Genomic DNA, 14,422 nt, shown 5'->3' on the forward strand with positions numbered 1-14,422 from the left:
ACAAAATTGGCAAAATGTGAAATCTGCTTGAAGTCACGTGGTTCATGAGTTCATTATACTGTTCTATCTCATCTTGTGGATGCTTGAAAATTTCCATTACAAAAATTTTTCAAGTCTTTTCAGGCCCACTCATATTGGCCAACTAAATGGTACAGGCCATTCACACCAGCACAAGGACAGGGAATCACTCCACTTACCAGGTGCAGCAAACAAAGAAAAGAGGAAAAGCTCACTGACTTCCCATCCTGTACCTATTGCCTACTGCAGAACACAGGTAGAAGGGCTTCCCCTTCCCAGCACCCTGAAAGTACATGCAAGCGGTCATAGACAGGCTTATATATGTGATTACTTTGAGTTCATGACTTCACAGTTTCTAGGCAGACACCTCCATTTGCTTGTCTCAAGGAACATCATAAGAATCTGAACAAAGCAGCCATAATGGGGCTCCCCTGTTTTCTGCCATTTCACCATCCTTGTCTATCAAAATAAAACCTGATACCCACATTCTCCTCTCATGATTGTTGAAAGTAGAAGTAGGGGTTTTCTTCTCTTAGCCCTCAGATTCCTCTCAGATAAGTGAGACCTTGATTATTAGGGGCTTACTTAAGGAGATGGAGTTGAATATAGTGAAGCTTGAGAATCAATGCATTTTAATGCCAGAATGATCTGACCTGTCCAAAACTTCCCAATCTTGATCTATTCCAAAGTAAAATTTAATCAGCACCCAAAACTAAGCATTCAGTACTACTTTTACTTAATGCATGTGATCATACCTAGATGGAAAGCCTCCCTCTTTTCCTCATCTGTCAAGGTGCATTTTAAGAAATGCACATTTTTAATGACATTCAATTTTAGTAATAGTATAAGGGGCAAAAGATAAAGCAAGTTACTAGTATGGTAGTGGTAGAAAAAAGGAGAAAAAAATTGTAATTTTTGCCATTTATTGAAAATTTACTATGTACTAAGCATTTTTTATACATTATCTCTATCCTCACAGCCACCATTCAAGCCAGGTGACATGACCTTCATTTTGCAAGGGAAGAAATTGTCACCCAGATGGTTAGCAATAGGCTCAGAACTCTACTTATCATTGGATCTAATTCCAAAGTGCAGACTTTAAACTATTACTCAGAATGGATGGGAGAGAAGACCCAAGGTGATTGAAAAACTGTATGTATCCTATGACAGAGGAATTTTTTTTTTTTTGGGGGGGGGACGATAAAAAATACTCCTTGGATTAAAAAGATAGAGAATAGACACTTCTAATTAGTGATTATTTCTCACAAGTAGGATCATAATATGGATTCTTCTCTTTCCATCAGAGTGTATTTTTCAAATTTTCCATGAACATATAATACTTTTATGGTAAGAAAAAAAGGATCTATATTTAATTTTTTTTTAATGGAGGAGGTTTAGAAGTCTAAACTCTCTGTATTTCTAATAATTCTCAATCTGCTATGAAATTTAAAGTCATTGGCTGACTTGGCAACATAGTATTTACTCAAAGACAGCAAGGCCCAGAGGACTGAAGACAACATCCAGAAGAGCTGTCAGTCCAAGACTTAGGGCAAAAGAGTGACATCCCCGTCAGCAGAAAAACAACGGTCTCAGATCCGCTCGGTTGTTATCGGCCGCCTGTGATTTCTCATCCTGTGAATTATTCCAGTACTTGTATATTTATTTTTTAAACACACAACAGAGGAGTTATTCTCCAAGTCTCTATCAGTTGAAGTATTAACAGCTTCCAGCTGAGAAAATATCTTTTCACTTTGCTTAAGCCTAATCATTATTTTCTCCCTCCTACAGGAGTTTCAGTATCATATAAAGGATGCCAATACAAAAGGCTATTTGGATGATTTTTTATAAAGTTGCTTGTGGACTTACAGCATATAATTTGGGTATAAATCTATTTAAAGATGTCGGTAGTTTGGATTTTCTTTCTAGAAAGAAAATCTTTACCCCCTCATTCTTTGATAGACTAAATATAAATGTTCCCAAACTAAGAAGCAGGAAAGAATAAAAAGACTTTTTTTAGAACTTCCATCTTATTTCTCGAATTCTCTCTTTTTAAAATGAAATAATAGAGATGAGGAACTCTGTATTCAAAACTTTTAATTGTCTGAAAGGTAGAGCTGTTTCTTACCACCCATGCAGAAAAGTGTCCGCTCTCAAAGAGATCTTCTAACCAGGGAGATTCAGAGCAACCAATTCTTCACCTAACCCAGGATTCCTACAAGAAATGGATTTGATTTGATATCCTGCTTTCTTATGATATTTTCACATACCATTTACAAGTCTACACTAAGATTTCAAGATGGCGGCCTAGAGGGTGGCTGCATTTCATGTTGCTCCAGGACTCAGGATTCAAAAGAGGAGATATTGAGAGACTTGGGACCAACTCAAAGCAGCCGGGTGAGTCTCTCCCATTGGGGAGGCATCCCGGATGGGACGGTAGTCCCGGAACACAGGGAACTTTGTGAAGTAGAGCTGCCGGTGAGACGCCCCTCCCTCCACTGGAGCAGTGAACTCGGACAACTGGGAGCGTCAGAGAGGAGGCCACTCAGCACAGCGCTGGGACTCGGAGCAACCACTGGGGCTCCGGTGGCTGCCCAGGGGAGGAGCAGCGAGGAGAGCTGTGTGCACTCAGAACACCGGGGCCTGCCCTGAGGAGGAGGAGGAGGAGCGTGGTCGCTTGGATTCGGGGTGACTATACCAGAGCTACAGGCGGTTGCCAGAGGAGAAGCTGCGCAGCGAGCTGTTTGGACTTAGAGCGACTGCTTCTGAACACTGGGGCCTGCCCTGAGGACGAGGAGGAGGAGCGTGGCCGCTTGGATTCGGAGTGACTGCACCAGAGCTACAGGCGGTTGCCAGAGGAGGGGCTGCGTGGCGAGCTGTTTGGACTCAGACCACTTCTGAACACCGGGGCCTGCCCAGAGGAGTAGGAGGAGGAGGAGGAGGAGTGCAGGGGGTCGTTTGGACTCGCAGTGACTGCATTAGAGCTCCAGGCGGCTGCTCAGAGGAGGAGGCGATTGGTGAGTTGTTTCGACTTAAAGCGACCGCTTCTGAACACAGGGGGGCTGCCGGGAGGAGAAGCGCGGTGGGTTGCTTGGTCTCCAGTGGCCCCACCAGAGCTGTGGGCGGTTGCCCAGAGGACCGTGCAGCGGGTCACGTGGATTCAGAGCCACTCAGAGTGACCGCTCCTGAACACCCAGGGGGTTACCTGGAGGAGGAGGAACAGGGAGGGTCATTTCGAATCGGAGTGATTGATTGCCCCGGGCTACGGGTGGTGGGTGGGAGGAGGAGGCACACAGTGAGTTGCTTGGACTCCTTGACTGCACCAGAATACTGGGCGGCTATCTGGAGGAACAGGCATGTGGCGGGTCTCTGGGACTCAGAGTGATTGTACGGGGCCCCAGGTGACTGCTCAGAGGAGAGGCCACAGAGCCAGGTGATTAGGTGCAGAGCAGGGTCCCAGGATCTAGGAGGCTTCTTGGTGGAAGAATCCCACAGAGACACGCTTAGGGGCAGAGCGAAGGTTCCAGGACTGCAGGCAGATTCTCTGAGGAGGGGCAGCCTAAGGAGATTCATCTGCAAAGGGTGAGGCTCCCAGGCTCAGGAGGTAGGGCCGGGCCCCTGGGAACTTTGCAGAGGAAGGCAGCCCAGCCCAGGCGGTAGCTGTAAATTGAGGGGAACCTCTAGGAGGCAACTGACCAGCGAGACCTCCCCACCGGGTGAGTCTTCCCTGCCGGGTGAGGTTTCCCCACAAGAACGGTAAAACCAGAGACACAGGCCCAAACAGGCCTTGGCTCAGCCCACAGCCTAGTTCCCCTTTGGTCAACAAGTGGAGGCACCTCTGCCCACTAGCAGGGAATATACCCCACCTGAAGGCCACCACTCCTAGAGAGGCAGCTTCCTTGTGGAGCACCACGCTATCAACTTCCTCCAAAGGCTAAGAGGGGTTATATATAGAAATCTTCAGGGACATTGTAAGTCAATAGAGGAAATCTGCAATATCTCAGCAGTCCACTGATACCTGAACAATATGAGAAAACAAGGAAAGAAAATGCTGCAAACAAATCTAGATGTTACATCAATAAAACCCAATGACAGCATGGCAGAAGAAATGACAGAAAAGGAGTTCAGAATGTACATAATTAAAATGATCAGAGAAGCAAACGATGAGATGAAAGAGCAAATGCAAGCATTGAATGATCGCACCAATCGACAGTTAAAAGAGCAAATACAGGAAGCAAAAGATCATTTCAATAAAGAGTTAGAGATATTGAAAAAAAACCAAACAGAAATCCTTCACATGAAGGAAACAATAAACCAAATTAAGACATCCATAGAAAGCATATCCAGTAGGATAGAACACCTGGAAGACAGAACCTCAGACATTGAAGACAAAATATTTAACCTTGAAAACGAAGTTGAACAAACAGAGAAGATGGTAAGAAATCATGACAGAATCTACAAGAACTATAGGATATCATGAAAAGGCCAAATTTAAGAATTATTGGGATTGAGGAAGGCTAAGAGAAACAAACCAAAGGAATGAACAATCTATTCAATGAAATAATATCAGAAAATTTCCCAAATCTGAAGAATGAAATGAAAAATCAAGTTCAAGAGGCTTATAGGACTCCAAATACACAAAATTACAACAGACCCACACCAAGGCACATTGTAATGAAAATGCCTAACATACAAAATAAAGACAGAATTTTAAAGGCTGTGAGAGAAAAGAACCAAATTACATTCAGGGGGAAACCAATACGGATATCAGCAGATTTTTCAATCCAGACCCTAAAAACCAGAAGGCCATGGAACAACATTTTTCAAGCCCTGAAAGAAGATGGATGCCAACCAAGAAGCTTATACCCAGCAAAACTTACCTTCAAATTTGACGATGAAATAAAATCCTTCCATGATAAACAAAAGCTAAAAGAATTTACAAAACGAAAGCCAGCATTACAGAACATTCTCAGCAAAATATTCCATGAGGAAGAGATGAAAAACAAAGAAGCAAATCAGCAAAGGGAGGAATTATCCTAAAGGAATTGTCAAATAAAGGAGGAACCAAGTTGTGTCAAACAAATAAATAAACAAAATTTTAAAAATGAACCAAATGACCGGGAAACCAAATCATATCTCTATAATAACCCTGAATGTTAATGGCCTGAATTCATCAATCAAAAGATATAGACTGGCAGATTGGATTAAAAAGAAAGATCCAACAATATGTTGCCTGCAAGAGACTCACCTCATAGAAAAAGATACCCATAGACTAAAGGTGAAAGGATGGGGAAAAACATACCATGCACATGGACTCAGCAACAAAGCTGGAGTATCCATCCTCATTTCCGATAATGTGGACTTCAAGCCAAAGTGAGTCAGAAGGGATAAAGAAGGTCATTTCATACTGCTTAAGGGAAGCATAAATCAGCAAGATATAACAATCATAAACATCTATGCCCCAAACAGTGGCTCATCCATGTATGTCAAACAAATCCTTCTCAATTTCAGAAACCAAATAGACCACAACACAATAATACTAGGTGATTTTAACACGCCTCTCTCACCACTGGACAGATCTTCCAGACAAAAATTGAACAAAGAAACCATAGATCTCAACAACACAATCAATAATTTAGACTTAACGGACATTTATAGAATATACCATCCAACCAAGAGCGAATACACTTTCTTCTCAGCAGCACATGGATCCTTCTCTAAAATAGACCATATATTATGCCACAAAGCTAATGTAAGCAAATACAAGAAGATAGAGACACTACCTTGTATTCTATCAGATCATAATGGTTTGAAGTTAGAAATAAATGAAAGAGTAAAAAACAGAAGCTACTCCAACACCTGGAGATTAAACAATATGCTATTACATGATGAATGGATAACAGAAGATATTAGGAAGGAAATTAAAAAATTCCTAGAGGTAAATGAGAACAAAGAAACATCATATCAAAATCTTTGGGACACTATGAAAGCAGTACTTAGAGGAAAATTTATTTCATGGAGCGCATTCAATAAAAGAAGTAAAAATCAACAAATAAACAACCTAACACTTCAGCTCAAAGCCCTAGAAAAAGAAGAACAGACCAACACCAAAAGTAGTAGAAGACAGGAAATAGTTAAACTCAGAGCTGAAATCAACGAAATTGAAACAAAAGAAACTATACAAAAAATTGACAAAATAAATAGTTGGTTCTTTGAAAAAATAAACAAAATTGATAAACCCTTAGCCACTCTAACAAAGAGAAGACGAGAGAAAACCCAAATCACCAAAATTCGGAATGAACAAGGAAATATCTCAACAGACACGATTGAAATACAAAACATAATTAGAAGCTATTTTGAAAATCTATATTCTAACCAAATAGAAAATTTCGAAGACATCAACAGGTTTCTAGAGACATATGAATTGCCTAAACTGAACGAGGAGGACATACAAAATTTAAATAGATCAATTTCAAGTAATGAAGTAGAAGAGGTCATCAAAAGCCTACCAACAAAGAAAAGTCCAGGACCAGATGGGTTCTCAGCCGAGTTCTACAAAATCTTTAAAGAAGAGCTCATTCCAATACTTCTCAAAGTATTCCATGAAATAGAAGAGGAGGGTACCCTCCCAAACTCATTCTATGAAACCAATATTACCCTGATACCCAAGCCAGACAGAGGTAAATCGAGGAAAGAAAATTTCAGACCGATATCATTAATGAACATTGACGCAAAAATTCACAATAAAATTTTAGCAAATCGCATACAAAAATATATTAAAAAGATAGTGCACCACGATCAAGTGGGTTTTATCCCAGGAATGCAAGGTTGGTTCAACATCCGGAAATCAATAAATGTAATTCACCATATCAATAGAATTAAAGTCAAGAACCACATGATTATTTCAATAGGTGCAGAAAAAGCATTTGATAAAATACAGCACCCCTTCATGCTCAAAACACTAGAAAAAATAGGGATAGTGGGAACATTCCTTAACATTGTAAAGGCCATCTATGCTAAGCCCATGGCTAATATTATTCTAAACGGTGAAAAACTGAAAGCATTCCCCCTAAAAACTGGAACAAGACAGGGATGCCCACTTTCACCACTCCTATTCAATATCGTTCTGGAGACTCTAGCCAGAGCAATTAGACAGACCAAGGAAATTAAAGGAATACGAATAGGAAAAGAAGAACTCAAACTATCCCTATTTGCGGATGATATGATTATATACTTAGAGGAACCAGGAAATTCCACCAGAAAACTGTTAGAACTCATAAGTGAATTCAGTAAAGTGGCAGGTTACAAGATCAATGCTCATAAATCCAATGCATTTTTATACATAAGTGAGGAATCCTCAGAAAGAGAAATTATGAAAACTACCCCATTCACCATAGCATCGAAAAACATAAAATACTTGGGAATCAATCTCACAAAAGAGGTAAAAGACCTCTACAATGAGAACTACAGAACACTAAAGAAAGAAATCGAAGAAAACCTTAGAAGATGGAAAGATCTCCCATGTTCATGGATAGGCCGAATTAATATTGTCAAAATGGCCATACTACCAAAAGTGCTATACAGATTCAATGCAATCCCAATTAAAATTCCAATGACGTACCTTACAGAAATAGAGCAAGCAATCATGAAATTCATCTGGAAGAATAAGAAACCCAGAATAGCTAAAGCAATCCTTCGCAGGAAAAATGAAGCACGGGGTATCGCAATACCCGAACTTCAACTTTATTACAAAGCAATAGTAACAAAGACGGCATGGTACTGGTACCAAAATAGACAGGTAGATCAATGGTACAGAATAGAGGACACGGACACAAACCCAAATAAATACAACTTTCTAATACTAGACATAGGCGCCAAAAATATGCAATGGAGAAAAGATAGCCTCTTCAACAAATGGTGCTGGGAGAATTGGAAATCCATATGCAACAGAATGAAACTAAACCCATATCTCTCACCCTGCACAAAACTCAACTCAAAATGGATTAAGGACCTTGGAATCAGACCAGAGACTCTGCAGATTATAGAAGAAAAAGTAGGTCCCGATCTTCAACATGTCGGCCTAGGACCAGACTTCCTCAACAGGACTCCCATAGCACAAGAAATAAAAGCAAGAATCAATAACTGGGATAGATTCAAACTAAAAAGCTTTCTCTCAGCAAAGGAAACTATCAGTAATGTGAAGAAAGAGCCTACAGAGTGGGAGAATATCTTTGCCAATCATACTTCCGATAGAGCACTAATCTCCAGAATCTATAAAGAACTCAAAAACCTCTACACCAAGAATACAAATAATCCAATCGACAAATGGGCTAAGGAAATGAACAGACACTTCACAGAAGAAGATGTACAAGCAATCAATAAACATGTGGAAAAATGTTCAACATCTCTAGTAATAAGAGAAATGCAAATCAAAACCACCCTAAGATTCCATTTCACCCCAATTATAATGGCGATTATCAAAAATACAAGCAACAGGTGTTGGCGAGGATGTGGGGAGAAAGGTACACTCATACATTGCTGGTGGGGCTGCGAATTAGTGCAGCCACTCTGGAAAGCAGTGTGGAGATTCCTTGGAAAACTTGGAATGGACCCTCCATTTGACCCAGCTATCCCACTCCTTGGCCTATACCCAAAGGATCTAAAATCAGCATACTACAGAGATACAGCCACATCAATGTTCATAGCTGCTCAATTCACAATAGCCAGACTATGGAACCAACCTAGATGCCCTTCAATTGACGAGTGGATAAAGAAACTGTGGTATATATACACAATGGAATATTACTCAGCCATAAAGAATGATAAAATTATGGCATTTGCAGGCAAATGGATGAAATTGGAGAATATCATGCTAAGTGAGATAAGCCAATCTCAAAAAGACAAGGGACGAATGATATCGCTAATAAGTGGAGGATGACACATAATGGGGGGGAGGGAAGGGTTAGTGTTAGGGTTAGAGTTAGGGTTAGGGAGGGGGGCAAGTATGGAGGAAGAAAGTACTGTATAGAGGGTAAAGAGGGGTGGGAGGGGTGGGGGGAAGGGGAAAAAATATCAGAATGAATCAAACAACATTATTGTATGTAGATTTATGATTACACAAATGGTATGCCTTTGCGCCATGTACAAACAGAGAGGCAACATGTATCCCATTTGTTTACAATAAAATAATAAAAAAAAAACATATAAACTCTCAAGACTAAAGGTATCTTTGACTGTTCACTTCTTTTCTGCAAAGCTCTCATGTACATTTGAAATAAACCTTTTCTTCTGTTAAAAAAAAAAATAATACTAGGTGATTTTAACACGCTCTCTCACCACTGGACAGATCTTCCAGACAAAAATTGAACAAATAAACCATAGATCTCAATAACACAATCAATAATTTAGACTTAATGGACATTTATAGAATATACCATCCAACCAAGAGCGAATACACTTTCTTCTCAGCAGCACATGGATCCTTCTCTAAAATAGACCATATATTATGCCACAAAGCTAATGTTAGCAAATACAAGAAGATAGAGACACTAGCATGTATTCTATCAGATCATAATGGATTGAAGTTAGAAATAAATGAAAGAGTAAAACACAGAAACTATTCCAACAACTGGAGATTAAACAATATGCTATTATATGATGAATGGATAACAGAAGATATTAGGAAGGAAATTAAAAAATTCTTAGAGGTAAATGAGAACAAAGAAACATCATATCAAATCTCTGGGACACTATGAAAGCAGTACTTAGAGGGAAATTTATTTCATGGAGTGCATTTAATAAAAGAAGTAAAACTCAACAAATAAACGACCTAACACTACAGCTCAAAGCCCTAGAAAAAGAAGAACAGACCAACACCAAAAGTAGTAGAAGACAGGAAATAGTTAAACTCAGAGCTGAAATCAATGAAATTGAAACAAAAGAAACAATACAAAAAATTGGCAAAATAAATAGCTGGTTCTCTGAAAAAATAAACAAAATTGATAATCCTTTAGCCACACTAACAAAGAGAAGACGAGAGAAAACCCAAATCAATAAAATTCGGAATGAACAAGGAAATGTCACAACAGACAGGATTGAAACACAAAACATAATTAGAAGCTATTTTGAAAATCTATACTCCAACAAAATAGAAAATTTCGAAGACATCAACAGGTTTCTAGAGACATATGAATTGCCTAAACTGAACGAGGAGGACATACACAATTTAAATAGACCAATTTCAAGTACTTAAATAGAAGAAGTCATCAAAAGCCTACCAACAAAGAAAAGTCCGGGACCAGATGGGTTCTCAGCCGAGTTCTACAAAACCTCTAAAGAAGAGCTCATTCCAATACTTCTCAAAGTATTCCATAAAATAGAAGAGGAGGGAACCCTCCCAAACTCATTCTATGAAGCCAATATCACCCTGATACCTAAACCAGACAGAGACTCATCAAGGAAAGAAAATTTCAGACCAATATCCTTAATGAATATTGACGCAAAAATTCTCAACAAAATTTTACAAATCGCATACAAAAACATATTAAAAAGATAGTGCACCATGATCAAGTGGGTTTCATCCCAGGGATGCAAGGTTGGTTCAACATCAGGAAATCGATAAACGTAATTCACCATATCAATAGACTTAAAGTCAAGAATCACATGATTATTTCAATAGATGCAGAAAAAGCATTTGATAAAATACAGCACCCCTTCATGCTCAAAACACTAGAAAAAATAGGGATAGTGGGAACATTCCTTAACATTGTAAAGGCCATTTATGCTAAGCCCATGGCTAATATCATTCTAAATGGTGAAAAACTGAAAGCATTCCCCCTAAAAACTGGAACAAGGCAGGGATGCCCTCTTTCACCACTTCTATTCAACATCGTTCTTGAGACTCTAGCCAGAGCAATTAGACAAACCAAAGAAATTAAAGGGATACGAATTGGAAAAGAAGAACTCAAACCATCCCTGTTTGCTGATGACATGATTATATATTTAGAGGAACCTGGAAATTCCACCAGAAAACTCTTAGAACTCATAAGTGAATTCAGTAAAGTAGCAGGTTACAAGATCAATGCTCATAAATCCAACGCATTTTTATACATAAGTGATGAATCTTCAGAAAGAGAAATTAAGAAAACTACCCCATTCACAATAGCCTCGAAAAAAATAAAATACTTGGGAATCAATCTCACAAAAGAGGTGAAAGACCTCTACAATGAGAACTACAGAACACTAAAGAAAGAAATTAAAGAACACCTTAGAAGATGGAAAGATCTTCCATGTTCTTGGATAGGAAGAATTAATATTGTCAAAATGGCCATACTACCTAAAGTGCTATACAAATTCAATGCAATTCCAATTAAAATCCCAATTGTGTACCTTACAGAAATAGAGCAAGCAATTATGAAATTCATCCAGAAGAATAAGAAACCCAGAATAGCTAAAGCAATCCTTAGCAGGAAGAGTGAAACAGGGGGTATTGCAATACCAGATCTTCAACTCTACTACAAAGCAATAGTAACAAAAACAGCATGGTATTGGTACCAAAATAGAGAGGTAGATCAATGGTACAGAATAGAGGACACGGACACAAACCCAAATAAATACAATTTTCTCATACTAGACAAAGGGGCCAAAAATATACAATGGAGAAAAGATAGCCTCTTCAACAAATGGTGCTGGGAGAATTGGAAATCTATATGCAACAGAATGAAACTAAACCCATATCTCTCACCATGCACGAAACTAAACTCAAAATGGATTAAGGACCTCGGAATCAGAGCAGAGACCCTGCAGATTATAGAAGAAAAAGTAGGTCCAGATCTTCAACATGTCGTCTTAGGACCAGACTTCCTTAACAGGACTCCCATAGCACAAGAAATAAAAGCAAGAATCAATAACTGGGATAGATTCAAACTAAAAAGCTTTCTCTCAGCAAAGGAAACTATCAGCAATGCGAAGAAAGAGCCTACAGAGTGGGAGAATATCTTTGCCAATCATACTTCAGATAGAGCACTAATCTCCAGAATCTATAAAGAACTCAAAAAACTCTACTCCAAGAATTCAAATAATCCAGTCGACAAATGGGCTAAGGAAATGAATAGACACTTCACAGAAGAAGATCTACAAGCAATCAACAAACATATGGAAAAATGTTCAACATCTCTAGTAATAAGAGAAATGCAAATCAAAACCACCCTAAGATTCCATCTCACCCCAATTAGAATACCGATTATCAAGAATACGAGCAACAACAGGTGTTGGCGAGGATGTGGGGAGAAAGGTACACTCATACATTGCTGGTGGGGCTGCAAATTAGTGCAGCCACTCTGGAAAGCAGTGTGGAGATTCCTTAGAAAACTTGGAATGGAGAGCCTGCGCTGGGGTCGTTCTGCATCCCCCTGCGAGGGGACTCGTGCTCCCGAGGAGGGGGCCGGAGAGCCGCGGTGGCAGCCGCCTGGGCCCCGCGGGCCGGGCGCCAGGCGGAGGAGCGGCGGAGGCCGCGGTGGCGCTGCCAGGGTCGCGGACGAGCGCGGCGCCCGTGAGCACGGCCCAGAGGCGGCAGCGACGGCGGCAGGTCTATCCTTGCTAATGGAAATGTAACTGCAACTGACTGATGATAAAATCAAGGACCATCAGACAAGATCATGCAGTAGGAAACTTTGCTTCCAAATGAAGGCACCAACATTTAGAATTTCTGCTTATTCTAAGATGGTGGCCTAGAGGGTGGCTGCATTTCATGTTGCTCCAGGACTCAGGATTCAAAAGAGGAGATATTGAGACGCTTGGGACCAACTCAAAGCAGCCGGGTGACTCTCACCCCCTGGGGGGCATCCCGGATGGGACGGGGTCCCGGAATGCAGGAAACTTTGTGAAGTAGAACTGCCGGCGAGACGCCCCTCCCCCCGCTGGAGCAGTGAACTCGGACAGCTGGGAGCGCGGTAAAGGAGGCCGCTCGGCACAGCGCTGGGACTCGGAGCAGCCACTGGGGCTCCGGCGGCTGCCCGGGGGAGGAGTGGCGAGGAGAGCTGTGTGGACTCAGGACACCGGGGCCTGCCCTGAGGAGGAGGAGAGGAGCGTGGCCACTTGGATTCGGAGAGACTGCACTAGAGCTACAGGCGGTTGCCAGAGGAGAAGCTGCCCGGCGAGCTGTTTGGAATCAGAACGACGCTTCTGAACCCCGGGGCCTGCCCTGAGGACGAGGAGGAAGAGGAGCGGCCGCTTGGATTCGGGTGACTACACCAGAGCTACAGGCGGTTGCCAGAGAAGGGGCGGCATGGCGAGCTGTTTGGACTGTGACCACTTCTGAACCCCGGGGCCTGACCGGAGGAGTAGGAGAAGGAGGAGGAGGAGCGCAGCGGGTCCTTTGGACTCGCAGTGACTTCATTAGCGCTCCAGGCGGCTGCTCAGAGGAGAAGGCGAGTGGTGAGTTGTTTGGTCTTAAAGTGACAGCTCCTGAACACAGGGGGGCAGCCTGGAGGAGAAGCGTGGTGGGACGCTTGGTCTTCAGTGGCCGCATTTGAGCTCCGGGCGGTGCCCAGAGGCCCCGTGCAGCGGGTCATGTGGATTCAGAGCCACTCAGAGGGACTGCTCCTGAACACCCGGGGGGTTATCTGGAGAAGGAGGAGGAACGGGGAGGGTCATTTCGAATCGGAGTGATTGATTGCCCCGGGCTACGGGTGGTTGGTGGGAGGAGGAGGCACGAAGTGAGTTTCTTGGACTCCTAGTGACCGCACCGGCACACTGAGCGGCTGTCTGGAGGAAGAGGCCTGTGGCGGGTCTCTGGGACTCAGAGCGATTGTTCGGGGCCACAGGTGGCTGCTCAGAGGAGGGGCCACGCAGCCAGGGGATTAGGTGCAGAACAGGGTCCCAGGATCTAGGAGGCTTCTGGGTGGAAGAGCCGCACAGAGATAGGTTTAGGGCGGAGCGAAGGTTCCAGGCCTGTGGGCAAATTCTCTGAGGAGGGGCAGCCTAAGGAGATTCATCTGTGAAGGGTGAGGCTCCCAGGCCCAGGAGGTAGGGCCGGGCCCCTGGAAACTTTGCAGAGGAAGGCAGCCCAGCCCAGGCAGTAGCTGTAAATTGAGGGGAACCTCTAGGAGGAAACTGACCAGCGAGACCTCCCCACTGGGTGAGTCTTCCCTGCCTGGTGAGGTTTCCCCACAAGGACGGTAAAACCAGAGACACAGGCCCAAACAGGCCTTGCCTCAGCCCACAGCCTAGGTCCCCTTTGGATGACCATTGGTCAACAAGTGGAGGCACCTCTGCCCACTAGCAGGGAATATACCCCACCTGAAGGCCACCACTCCTAGAGAGGCAGCTTCCTTGTGGAGCACCGCATTATCAACTTCCTCCAAGACTTCAGCCTACTGAAGGCTAAGAGGGGATATATATAGAAATC

This window comes from Sciurus vulgaris (assembly GCF_902686455.1).
Source record: "Sciurus vulgaris genome assembly, chromosome: 4".
Taxonomy (NCBI): domain Eukaryota; kingdom Metazoa; phylum Chordata; class Mammalia; order Rodentia; family Sciuridae; genus Sciurus; species Sciurus vulgaris.